Source organism: Salmo salar, chromosome 20 (assembly GCF_965601325.2).
Source record: "Salmo salar chromosome 20, fSalSal1, whole genome shotgun sequence".
NCBI lineage: Eukaryota > Metazoa > Chordata > Actinopteri > Salmoniformes > Salmonidae > Salmo > Salmo salar.
Genome location: NC_138310.1, coordinates 65,253,902 through 65,267,265, shown reverse-complemented (window position 1 = coordinate 65,267,265; position 13,364 = coordinate 65,253,902). Strand labels below are relative to the sequence as shown.

The 13,364-nt window shown below is 40.7% G+C and overlaps 1 protein-coding gene across 1 annotated transcript in view; it reads right to left on the bottom strand.

Moving 5' to 3' along the window:
• LOC106581158 (leucine-rich repeat and fibronectin type III domain-containing protein 1) overlaps window positions 1-12,834 on the bottom strand; it is a 146,802-nt gene extending 133,968 nt beyond the window's left edge. Inside the window, exon 1 of the mRNA XM_014163026.3 lies at window positions 11,396-12,834. The gene's annotated coding sequence lies outside the window, so the exon portion shown is untranslated. The remainder of the gene's footprint in view (window positions 1-11,395) is intronic.
• Window positions 12,835-13,364: the final 530 nt, after the last annotated feature.

The following is a 13,364-nucleotide window of genomic DNA, read 5'->3' as shown; positions in this document are numbered from 1 at the left end:
AATATGATGACTGACCCTATACTTGTCAGTATTCCAGCCACACATTTCCTCCTGACAGGTACGACTGGTAGCTTGCCATGTCTCAATGCATTTTGAGAGACAGGTTTGCTGTGGGCAGACAGGGCCTGTTATGCCACTGTTGTTTTGCATTCCAACGCATATTTCTTCTGAGTTGGTGGTTGGTGCTTTTGTTTTGTCATTTCATATCTCATGCAAGTCAATGTCAGCCCCCCTGTTGTGTTCGAGCCCCTTGGTACCCTGTAAACGGATAGGATAGTCTTTTAAAACCACTCACTCTTTCCCTATAGACTGATACATCAAATACAAGAATGTCACTCACTGAGTACATATTTACAGGTTTGAAATTCTCCCAAGATCTCGCATTTATTTGAAGTTTTGCCACTTTGTTTCTGACACTCATACGGTAGGTATCTAAAAATACTGTATGTTCATATTTGGAATGTTAGTCATGCAACAAAATTAACTAATATTATATATGAGCTCAGTCTACAGTTTAATGAGTCTAGTGTTGATCCATGATCTTCAGCTCTAGGCTTTTATTGGAAACAAGACCCTTCGTCTAGGAATTGAGAGCGTGTTGAACTAGCAAGCTTGTTGTTCCTACATGCCTACAAGCAATACATGATCAGCTGGAGGATCTTAAGTGCATTTTAGATACATATCAAGTAATACAGGCATCAACACATCACACTAAGTACAACCCATTACATGGATTTGGGTCTGTTGAAAATATTCAGTTATAACACTAAAAGTGTCTCCACTCCAGGACTGTTCCTTTGAGCTATTTATCAACTCCCTTACATCATACATTCTCTTTATAATTGTCAAATCCACTAATTGCCTATTAGCATCATTCTTCAATGGGGTACCACAGAGGACAGCATGTCCATAGCAGCAATGCAACAGCACTTGTAAACTCATAATATACACAAGTATACTTTTTGCTCTACAGAGAGTATTTTAGAACAATCTTTATAATTATCCAGTAAGATGCAAGGTCAGTCTGACAACCTCTATTTCAAACTCTAATGTGCTGTTTCATTAAAGATTAAAAATTAAGGAATAATCATGGAGAACATGGCGGGACTATGAAAGAAAAGCTTATTAGTATCTCTTTATACATGTCCTTCAACCAGCACAACACCTCTTATTGTGGGTATGAACACATTCAGTGTGCTGAGCTGCATTACATGAGGAAGTACAACTACCTGGCACATAGGAGACGATTGGTTAGCAAAAGTATGGCAAGTGGCATAGATTATTCAGGTCGTTTCTATCCTGCTGAAGAAATCTACAGGCAGATTGGACCGGCTACTGTTTTAACAGCCATCCGATCCAAACAGAGGAAATTAAGTGGTTCTGCTGTCCCGGACAGTTGCTGCTGGGCTGGTTGACCAAGAATAGTTCATGCTTTTTCTGGTTTGACTGCAGGGAAGGGTCAGCAGAGATGTCTGCTACAAAGTCTGCTACAGAATTTACTACAACACTACTTTGTGCTCAAGGCATTACTGTAGTATGAAATTCTATTGGCGCTAACAATCAATGCTGCACTCACAGGGCCGAAGGAGTCCTAGCTGACCAAACATATTAGAGAGCATAAAACATGCAGAGTGTTTGCAAATGATGATTCCCACAACAGCAATTTATGCATCATGGACATCAAGGTTAGTGGGCCTTTACTAGGTAGCTTTGAGCCCTGCTCTCCCTAGCACTAAGGCCCATAGTAACTACAAACTCCTTAGTGCAGGGGTCGGCAAAACTGACCCATAAGTGATTTTGTTGACCCCCCAAAGTGTTTTGGGATTTTAGTTTTTGGTAAAAAAATATATATATACTAAAATCATTGTAAATAATAATTTGTTCTTAACTGACTTATCCAGTTAAATAAAGGACAACAAATTATTGTTATCTCTTTTGGGGCTTAGTTGTGGTCAATTTATAGTGTACAAATTATTGTAATAATGTTGTGGCCCACTGACCATGCGCACCACCAAAAAAACGTCCCGCAGTTGAATTGAATTGCCTACCCCTGCCTTAGTGAATGAGCCGCAAAGAGCTTAGAGAAGTGCTAGTCTGGGATATCAGCCTAATCAATATCATCTGATGCAGCTACTGAAAGTATATCCAGATCAATGTCACCTTCCTTGATTCAAAAAGCAGATATGGTCTAAGAGCTTGACTGGTTGGCTTGGCTGGCTACTACAGTACAGCAAACACTAGTTCATGTGTGGATAATAATATCATATCTCTTCATTGTAATTCCCTTATAAAGACAGTGACATCTATGCCCTGTAGCAGTAGTCTAAGGCTGTGCCAATGGAGGAACGGCCACACTGTTGAGGAGCGGTTCTTGGAGGAGACAGGTGCCACCTGTAATCTTGTTATCTTTGCTCCATAGAGTCAACAGAGAGGCTGGGAGGCTGATTTGTAGCTTGGGTATAATAATGCTCTTTAGCAGTAGCAGAAGGTACAGTATGAGATGCTCCAAAGAAAATGACATGGTCAATATGTCCATCTTCCATCTGAATCAGGATATCAGGATTCTAATGAACCTAGCTCAACTTGACCTTACCTGTCATTGGAAATACAGTACCAGTCAAAAGTTTGGACACACCTACTCATTCAAGGGGTTTTCTTTATTTTTACTATGTTCTACATTGTAGAATAATAGTGAAGACATGTAGTAACCAAAAAAGAGTTATATATATTAGATTTTAGATTCTTCAAAATAGCCACCCTTTACCTTGATGACAGCTTTGCACACTCTAGTTAAAAAAACGTTAAATAAAAAAATGGCATTCTCTCAACCAGCTTCCTGAGGAATGCTTTTCCAACAGTCTTGAAGGAGTTCCCACATATGCTGAGCACTTGTTGGCTGCTTTTCCTTCACTCTGCAGTCCTACTCAATTGGGTTGAGGTCGGGTGATTGTGGAAGCCAGGTCATCTGATGCAGCACTCCATCACTCTCCTTCTTGGTCAAATAGCCCTTACACGGCCTGGAGGTGTGTTTTGGGTCATTGTCCTGTTGAAAAACAAATGATAGTCCTGCTAAACGCAAACCAGATAGGATGGCGTATCGCTGCAGAATGCTGTGGTAGCTATGCTGGTTAAGTGTGACTTGAATTCTAAATATATCACAGACAGTGTCACCAGCCAAGCACCCCCACACCATCACACCTCCTCGTCCATGCTTCACGGTGGGAACACATGCGGAGATCATCCATTCACCTACTCAAAGACACAGCGGTTGAAACCAAAAATCTCAAGTTTGGACTCATCAGACCAAAGAACAGATTTCCACCAGTCTAATGTCCATTGCTCGTGTTTATTGGCCAAAGCAAGTCTCTTCTTATTATTGGTGTCCTATAGTAGTAGTTTCTTTGGACCAATTTGACCATGAAGGCCTGATTCACGCAGTCTCCTCTGAACAGTTGATGTTGAGATGTGTCTGTTAGTTGAACTCTGTGAAGCATTTATTTGGGCTGCAATCTGAGATGCAGTTAAATCCAATGAACTTATCCTCTGCAGCAGAGGTAACTCTGGGTCTTCCTTTCCTGTGGCGGTCCTCATGAGAGCTAGTTTCATCATAGCGCTTGATGGCTTTTACAACTGCACTTGAAGAAACTTTCAAAGTTCTTGACATTTTCCAGATTTACTGACCTTCATATCGTAAAGTAATGATTGTCATTTCTCTTTGCTTATTTGAGCTGTTCTTGCTGTTCTTGTCTTTTATCAAATAGGGCTATCTTCTGTATACCACCCATACCTTGTCACAACACAATGGATTGGCTCAAACTCATTAAGAAAAGAAATTCCACAAACGAACTTTTAACAAGGCACAGTTGTTAATTGAAATGCATTCATAGTGACTACCTCATGACACTGGTTGAGAGAATGTCAAGAGTGTGCAAAGCTGTCATCAAGGCAAAGAGTGGCAACTGAAGAATCTGACATATAAAATATATTTTGATTACTACATGATTCCATATGTGTTATTTCATATCTTTGATGCCTTCACTATTATTCTACAATGTAGAAAATAGTCAAAATACAAAAAAAACTTTGAATGAGTAGGTGTGTCCAAACTTTTGACTGGTACTGTAGATCTGATTCTACCTTGAGTCCTCATCTTCGCTTCCCAGTCAATCAACTGCTTACTCTCATCATCAAGCTATAGAGGTGATTTCTGCTCTTTAAACACCATGTATTTCTGCCTCTCTCCATCCAATGGTCCTTTGCTCCTCTATTACAGTGTGCTCGCTCCCTGCTGACTGTGGTGACCAGCTGTGTTCTCTGCTGCCCTTGAGCTCTATCCTAAATCTCATGCTCTGCATGCCACACGTACCAGGTCAACCCTTTGGCTCCCCAGCCCCAGGACCCAGACTGGTTTATCTGCTAATGCCAAGAGAGGCCCTGGTCTGCCCCAGGATGAGATGCACGCTCCAGGCCTATGCTCATCACCCAGGTCCCCTGGGGGTACTAAATGCAATTTTCCCTTATTCAGATTTTAAGCTCAACTTTGGGGGCGGCTAAAGGAAAGCCCTTAGGTACAATATGTATCAACTGACTGATCATTCTAAAAGTTGCTTGCTTAGTTAGAATACCACATTTTACATGAGCAAGTCAAACAGCACCATCATCTAGTTTCAATGTTTCATAACTCATCTTTAGTATAACAGTATGCACATTTATGTTAACACTAACACTCGGGAGGTGAAGGTCGAGTCATGCGTCCTCCGAAACATGACCTGCCAAACCACGCTTCTTAACACCCGCACGCTTAACCCAGAAGCAGGCGGGAGGAAACACCGTTCAACTGACAACCAAGGTCAGCCTGCAGGATACTGGCCTGCCACAAAGAGTCCCTAGAGCGCGATGAGCCAAGGAAAGCCCCACCAGCCAAACCCTCCCCTAACCCGGACGACGCTGGGCCAATTGTGCACCGCCTTATTGAACTCCCGATCACGGCCGGTTGTGATACAACCCGGGATCGAACCTGGGTCTGTAGTGACACCTTTAGCACTGCTATGCAGTGCCTTAGACCGCTGCGCCTCTCAGGAGGCCCATGTTAACACTTTTCTAACAGAAATTGCCGGCAATGGGTACTTTTTCATGAAATGTGTACTGAATCTACTGTGGCTACTCCTATTATGAGCAGTAATACAATAGTGAATGAATTTGGCTATATTGCTTCCTGTGAAGTTATCTTACACATAACAAAACAGATGTTATTGTTTTATACAGCTGTTTGACATCCAGACCTCATTGAGTACAGCTCAACAGTGGGTAGGCAATGCATAATAATTTGCAAATCCAGATTTTCTTTCATTCTCCCAATGCAGATCTGGTGGTTTTGGCATGTCTCTTTCCTCTCGTTTCTGCAGTGACTGATAAAACCCATATCAGCCCTGATTTCATAATGCTAACACATGATAGCAGCTGCTGTAACACAATGCAACAGACTGGCAAGCCAGAGAGGCTACATTCATCTCACCCTACTGCCTATACTGCCAACCTAGAAAGCAGCAGCAGCCTTCCCACCTATCTGCTTGGGGATCTGTTTAACTATTACCTATTGTCATTTGAAATTATTCTCACATATTTCTTGATATTGTGTGTATTCATGCATCAATATAAAATCCATGTAGTCAGTATTTGTATTTGTATTTATTATGGATCCGGCTACTCTTCCTGGGGACCGGTAAAATGAAAGCAGTTATACAATTTTAAAAACATTACAATACATTCAGATTTCACAACACACTAAGTGTGTTCCCTCAGGCCCCTACTCCACTACCACATATCTACTACACAAAATCCATGTGTATGTGTGTGTATAGTGCATATGTTATCATGTGTGTGGATGCATCTGTCTGTGCCTATGTTTGTGTTGCTTCACAGTCCCCGCTGTTCCATAAGGTGTTTTCTTTATCTGTTTACTAAATCTGATTCTACTGCTTGCATCAGTTACCTGATGTGGAGTAGAGTTCCGTGTAGTCATGGTGCTATGTAGTACGGTGTGCCTCCCATAGTCTGTTCTGGACTTGGGAACTGTGAAGAGACCTCTGGTGGCATGTCTTGTGGGGTATGCATATGTGTCTGAGCTGTGTGCTAGTCATTTAAACAGACAGCTCAGTGCTTTCAACATGCTTTCACAAATACAAGTCGTGATAAAGTCAAGCTCTCCTCCACTTTGAGCCAGGAGAGATTGACATGCATATTATTAATGTTTGCTCTCTGTGTACATCCAAGGACCAGCAGTGCTGCCCTGCTCTGAGCCAATTGCAATTTTCCTAAGTCCCTCTTTGTGGCACCTGACCACACACCTGAACAGTAGTCCAGGTGTGACAAAACTAGGGCCTGTAGGACCTACCTTGTTGATAGTGTTGTTAAAAAGGCAGAGCAGCGCTTTATTATGGACAGACTTCTACCCATCTTAGCTACTGTTGTATCAACATGTTTTGCCATGAGAGTTTACAATCCAGGGTTACTCCAAGCAGTTTAGTCACCTCAACTTGCTCAATTTCCACATTATTTAACACAATATTTAGTTGAGGTTTAGGGTTTAGTGAAAGATTTTGCACAATCTTTTAATTATCAATTTCTCTCAGCCAATCATCAGTCTTTTGTGTAAGTGCTGTTGAGTGTCCTTCCCTATAAACATGCTGAAAGTCTGTTGTCAATTTGTTTACTTTAAAATGGCATTGTATCTAGTCAAACACATTTTTTTCCCCAAACTTTGCTAAGGTTGCTAACAGGCTGATTGGTCGGCTATTTGAGCCAGTAAAGGGGGCTTTACTATTCTTGGGTAGTGGAATGACTTTAGCTTCCCTCCAGGCCTGAAGGCACACACTTTCTAGTAGGCTTAAATTGAAGATGTGACAATATCGTCCGCTATTATCCTCAGTAATTTTCCATCTAAGTTTTCAGACCCCAGGGGCTTGTAATTGTTGATAGACAACAATCATTTGTTCTCCTCTTCCACACTCACTTTACGGAATTCAAAATTACAATTCTTGTCTTTCATAATTTGGTCAGATATACTTAGATGTGTCGTGTCAGTGTTTGTTGCTGGCATGTCATACCTAAATTTGTCAATCTTGCCAATGAAGAAAATCATTAAAGTAGTTGGCAATATCAGTCGGTTTTGTGACAAATGAGCCATCAGAATCAATGAATGATGGAGCTGAGTTTGCCTTTTTCTACTAAATGTCATTGAAGGTGATCCAAAGCTTTTTACTCTCATTCTTTATGTCATTTACCTTTGTTTCATAGTGTAATTTCTTCTTCTTTTTATTCAGTTTAGTCACAGTTTGCCATACGTTTGCCAATCGGTTATGCAGCCAGACTTTTGCCTTATCCCTCTCAACCATACAATTTTTCAATTCCTCATCAATCCACAGGGATTTAACAGTTTTTACCATTATTTTCTTAATGGGTGCATGCTTACTGGGATAAGCAATTTCATAAATGTGTCAAGTGCAACGTCTGTTTGCTCCTCATTACACACCACGGACCAACAAATAGTATTTACATCAACAACATAGGAATCACTACAAAACTTATTGTATGACCTCTTATACACTATATTAGGCCCAGTCTTTGGAACTTTGGTTTTCCTAGATATGGCTACTATATTGGAGGCCAAAAGTCTGTGTAGCCAATAGGGTCAGAGTCCCGAATGTGGGAACAAACATAGTCTGCCCCACAGATGGGTAAATAAAGTTTGTAGTCACACAGTATGCAGGAGTCATGAGGCAAATAGCAAAATGCACAAGAAAAAAAAACATATAATGACTTGGGGCTAGCCATTGTAAGTTCAACTTGATCAATACATATTGATGATTTCATTCCTGTGCTGTTTATTAATACCCTGATAGGTTGACTGATCACAGTTTGAAGCTTTGTCTTGAGTGGGCAAGTTGAAGAAAGCCAGTCAATATTTAAATAACCCAGAAAACATACTTCTCTGTTGATATCACATACATTATCAAGCATTTGGTCTATAGCAGCTTCCCACAAGAATGGGCTTTTGGTGAGACAGAAGAACCTGTAGCCATATTACTTCAACAGTATGTATGATAATGTGTATGATAATGAGGCTCTCATGATGGCTGATTTCATTAGGCAAAGGCATGGCACCAGAACCCTGGGTATCTACTGTAACACGGTCCAATGCGCTGACAAGCAAGAGAAGGGGTGATAACCTATCTCACCCCAACCGCTGCATAGATAGTCCAAATCTAAATACACAACAACCCACTGGGTACACACTGGTTGACTCAATGTTGTTTCCAAGTCATTTCAATAAAATGACTTTGAACCAACGTGGAATAGACGTTGAATGTATGTCTTTGCCCAGTGGGAAGACCTGTTGCACTTGTTGTTTAATTTATTCAAAACACTAATCCAATAGGGCTCAAGCGTATTAACCCTCCTAAGAATAAACCTCATTAACCTCTGTGTTCAGATATCTTTACAAGCCACTTAAAGCAGGCCCTTATTATGTACAGACATGGAGCAAGAATTTAAAATACAGAACCTGGTGTTGCAGCTTCAAATGTCCATGGTTCTGACTGAAACGAATGCTTCAACAGCTCATTCAAATATGCAACATGCACACCCAAAGCAATAGATCTCCTAAACTCTATAAACCTGGGACTATTGATTCCTATTGTTGTAGTCTTCATACCCATAAAGGACCCAGTACTATGCTCCCCACATGGCTAGGTTGTTTTATCTGTGTGTTGAAAGTGTGTCTCTTATCTTCACCTTTGAAGGCATCCGTCCAACAGGGTGTGGCCATTGCAACACATAAACCATGTGACAGCTCCTCTCCGTCTCAGCGCTTCATTGCACTGGGCAGGCTGGGCAGCTGTGGAGAGGTGGTGCCCCTGATGTGCCAGAACATTGAGTCCCATTCCTGATTGAGATGGAGGAGTGGATACCGCAGCTGCACCTGGTGAACGGTACTAACCAGTGGTGGAGTGGCACTGCAAGCTTCTATGTAAAATGCATGCGGCATACTGTACTACTGATGTAACTCAGCGAGTCGATGTACACAGTTTCCCCTTGGTATGTCATAGGAGAGTCGGACGAATTAAAATGGTAGTGATATGAGGGGATGTATGCCTCATTTAATGGTAAGCGTTTTGATATTTTGCCTCTACCTCTCTTTAATGGATTTACAACCTTCACTACTACCCTGTTTACATCTGAAAGAGCACCTTATTTCTCCCATCTACATTGCCTGAGTGAACAAAATATATAATCCTATGAAACCCACATGCTGACCTCTTTGAACCCTCTACTGAGTCTGAAGACTAGGATTGGCAAGGACACAAATACCTCTATCTCTGGAGACTGCCTACAGAGACATAGCCTATTATTCCACAAACTAATAACATAAATATTGAATGCCTGAAAAAGAGAAAGAAGAAAATAACCCTAAGAAATTGCTACCTTTTTGACCATAAGACTACATTCAAACTGAGGTCCATCAGAGTGGTTGGACAGCGAATAATACCGTCGCTAACTGCTAGAGATAATAGTGTTGCCATTGTTTTTTAACGTTTGCTTATGCATAACTCTACGTTGTTGTTCGTGTCGCACTGCTTTGCTTTATCTTGGTCAGGTCGCAGTTGTAAATGAGAACTAGTTCTCAACTGGCCTACCTGGTTAAATAAATGTGATTTCTTAAAAAAAAAAATAATAATAACTTACTTTTTGAACTAAATACATAAAGACTCTTAATTAACATTTCTAAGACTGCATCACTTATAACTCATTAATGAGCACATTAATTGGTGAGCTAACTAACTAATTTGCATATTGTCCTGTATAGTAACGTCACTTTCAGGAGTCTACCTAATACAACCTGTAGTTTTCTATGGCGACTTTGTTACGTGGGAAAAGGCTATGTGGCGCAAATGTAAACTTACAACCAGATTCAACACCATTGTCAGCTATGAGCTCGGAATGCCGAAATATGAAGTACAGCACCACAGGCCAGTGGACAGCGACCGTAATACACAGGGTCAGCTCTGCTGCAGCAATATAGCATTCTTGTCTACTCATGATCATGAATAATATGTAATATATATATAGAAAAAGTGCTGTTACATTGGGCTACGCTTCCTTCTCAACGTCGCGCCTATGGGTAACGTTAAGTCTATGAGAAAAGTGTGCCTTGATTTGCAACCCATGGATAAAAATCGGAACATTCACATTCGTTTCTTATGCGTTCGATTGGTCGGTACTGAACCGAATAATAGACGGCTGTAGCTTAGCAGTCAGTGTCCCCAAGCGGCCATTGGGCTTTTCTACAGTGATACACATTCTCCAGTGCTGCTGCTAACTTGAGAAAGTCGACGTTGTGCTGATGAAGACACGCCCGTGCCACTTGCGCTCCAAGCAGGCTTTCAACCAACATTGGCAACTTCAATGGAGGATTCAACTGACGTAGTTATGTGTGACCCATGTGTTCTGTATTCAAGCACCTTTTGATCTGAATGCCCACACAGCTTCCGTGGTTGTAGCCAAGCAACACAGACCTATGATAATGAATGCAGAATGCATGCTGCTTCTACAGACACAGAACCAATCTATTATCTGACTTCGTTCCCTCTGGTAATTTGATTACACACATCACGTAGCAATAGCCTAATTAGGGTCCATTACAACGAATCCATACAAGGGTAAGTATTCCTTAGGAATATATCCTTATAGGAAGCTGCATGACTCCACCACACAGATTAAATTCCAAACCAGGTGAATAACCCAATACTGCGAAAGGTCAACTGAAACCTTTGTGTGTTACTAGGCTACAATGTCAACCATCTCATATGAAAATGAATATGAGTCATCTATCAACATACAAAAATCGTATTATTTTGGTTGCTTTACCCAGGCTGCTTTACCCAGGCTGCCCGTTGTCTCACAGTACTAGTTGTAGGCTACAGCCTACTATTTATCATCCCTATTTATCATCTTGATAAGACGCTTTTGCACCTATACAGATGTAGGTTACAAGCTATGTGACTTAAATCAGCAAAATCATTTAACAAAACACGGTCCAGAACATCAAACGCTATTTATATCATAATGTAATTAGTCAGACAGTACTTTAGATTGAATAGCCTATGCGGCATGAACGCATTAATAGCCTATAGTCTATACTGACAAATGGCAGAGTAGTTTCTGTTATTCAAAATAGCATCACCTGAACATTATATACCTATCAAGATATCTGTAAACACTGCACACAATATCAAATCATCCACCAACGTGTAAGGCCGAAAAAAAGTGTATAGCACAACACTAATTTGCCATTTATTGAGCATGTGATCAAAGATAAAATACATGACTGACTTACCTTTACGGGTGTCATTAATAGGATATGCCGCGGATGTTTATGGGTAGACACATGGGCGTTATTTCCACTGTTCAAACATTGTCTTACTGAAGCATTTTTAATCGAAGAGGAGTGAAATTGACGAGAAAGGTATAACCAACAACGGGTTGACTTTAACTTCAGAAATTGGTCGACAAATTGTTAGGCGAAGTCCTTTCTTAAACCATATTTATCAAAAATCCAGTGAACGAGGCAGATGTCATGGGAAAGATATGTCCCTGATACCTGCATCGGGTTAAAACCCCACCTTAATCCCAATACAATCCAAGTGAGACTGAAAAAGATATGCAAACGAAAAACCAAATCCGAAATCCAGCTATCGTCCCAGGAAAGTGTAGCCTGTCAAATGAGTAGCCTGTCAAGTGAGCCTTGCCGCTTTGAATAAGACACGTTGGGCTGCATTAGAGGTATATTCATATAGTGCAATATGCATGTACCAATATTGGCATTATGAATGATGAAGGTAGAAAGCCATGCAGTTAAGGATCCTTTAAAGCAATGGGTTGTCAGGCTAGTGTTTTCGAACGGACACGCGATTGGAACAGACGCATTGGCATTGGTGTAACATTCAGCCACACCGTTTCTGATATTCTGCTTATCTAAAAGTCTGAGATGGTTGTGAAGGTCGACGACTACAATGACAGCCTATAATAGATAACCACTATTTATTTTATTTTATGATAATCAAATCAAGGTTGCCAAACATCCTGCTCTCCTTGATAATGTTGGCCGTTAACTTCCCTTGTCGTTTGAAGGAACACCACCCACGCATAGTTTAAAGCGTGTATTTTTCTTGATAGCCAATATATGCTTACCCACGCGAGCAATTAGTTTTCATACATGGCTTGCTTCTTTGTCCACTCGTTCTGCAAAAACAATGCGGTCGATTTTTCCGGGCAGGGTAGTGGCAGAATGAATCCTGCTTCATTCCATAGAGCGATCAGGCAAGATTTTGCAATGCGTCTCTACTCAACAGCATAACACTTGCGTAATAGGAGGATCACGACTGATAGGCTTACAAATTAATAGATATTTCCTCACCATGATGTCTTGAACAGATACAGAACAGAGAAAATCTTTACAAAGTGGCCCATAGACGAATTAATGTTATACGAAGAACATTACTTTGCGACATATTCTCTATGACAAGCACAGCATTGCAGCAATGTGATGTCATTTAATTTAAGGTAATACACCAAACATTGCGTATTCTGGTCTCGGATGGGATGCTGATTAAGGTCTTTGATTTCTGGAGAGTTTATCCGTATTGGTGGGATGCCAGAGTGACATGGGATGGGACTTCATGATGGGCTGGCTGTTGTGACCAGCACAAAATGAGATACTGCGTGGGGGGTTGTCTGAATGCCAGTTGAGCTGCACATTGTAAAAGTATTAGTTTTCAGATGATCATCCCTTTCCTTGTCACTCTCCACCTAATCCATATCTCATGGAATGTTGATGGAACAAATAGAACACATCGTATTTATTTTAGTTTTAAACCTACCCCTGTAAGGAAAATGTGGTTGAGAAAAGTAGATTGGTCAGGATCAGGATTACAGTAACACCTCAATAATGCTCTCTTAAGGGTGTTTTCACATATAGTCCTCTTTAAAATAATAGCCGATCTCAGTCCTCTTTAAAGTGAACAGGAGGAAAAAATAAGAAAAAAAGCGAAAGAACTCAGTTCTCTTTGTATTTACACTGCCCTTGCCTTTGAATGAGGACTCAACTCTTTTGCCAGTTCACTTCACCTATTTTGTGGACTGAGTCCTCTTTGCATTCACATTGCTATGTTTAGAAAGTAACCAAGATCTTTTTCCAACATGCACTCTTAGTTTTTACAAAGTACAGGACAAGCCATTCATTCAGAGTGTGTTACCAGACAGCTACTTACATTTTGGAAGCTAATAGATTGCATTTCATTAAAATA